This window comes from Phocoena phocoena, chromosome X (assembly GCF_963924675.1).
Source record: "Phocoena phocoena chromosome X, mPhoPho1.1, whole genome shotgun sequence".
NCBI classification, from domain to species: Eukaryota; Metazoa; Chordata; class Mammalia; order Artiodactyla; family Phocoenidae; genus Phocoena; species Phocoena phocoena.
This window is the reverse complement of record NC_089240.1, coordinates 37,149,609-37,150,207: the sequence shown is the minus strand read 5'-3', so window position 1 is coordinate 37,150,207 and position 599 is coordinate 37,149,609. Positions and strand designations below refer to the sequence as shown.

The 599-nt window shown below is 32.9% G+C and overlaps 1 pseudogene; it reads left to right on the top strand.

The window, feature by feature from the left end:
• Nucleotides 1-266: 266 nt before the first annotated feature.
• Nucleotides 267-367, top strand: LOC136143136 (U6 spliceosomal RNA; annotated as a pseudogene).
• The last annotated feature ends 232 nt before the right edge of the window (nt 368-599 follow it).

Below are 599 nucleotides of genomic sequence, written 5' to 3'. Positions count from 1 at the left end.
AGTTAGCATTATCTGAAATAGATTGTTTTTAAGTTTAGAAGCATATTATAATTCTTCCAGAAGAAGCACTAAGAAAACCATTCCAAAAAATATAATTAAAAACAAAGGAATTTAAAGGGGACACTAGAAAAAAATTATTTAATACAAAAAAAAGTAATAAAGGAGGAATACAGGAACAAAAAGACATGATACATAGAAAATAAATAAAAATCGAGAGATATGATACAAATACATCAATACCAACATTAAAAAATAAATGATTATATGCACTTTGGCATCACATATATGAAAACGGCAATGAGATGAAAAAGATTAGCATGGTCCCTTTGCAAGGACGATATGCAAATTTAAAGTGCTCCATATTTTTTGAGTGAAAAATGCCAATCCCAAATTGTTACATAACACATGGTTCGCTTCATATAAGATTTTTGAAATGATGAAATTTTAGAAATAGAGGTCAGATTAGTGTTTGCCAATGGTCAGGGAGGGGCAAGGGTGGTGGTGGCAGGAAAGTGGGAGTGGTTATAAAAGGGCAACAGGAGTGATCCTTGTGGTGTTGGAACTGTTCAGTTCCTTGACTGTGGTGGTGGATACACCAA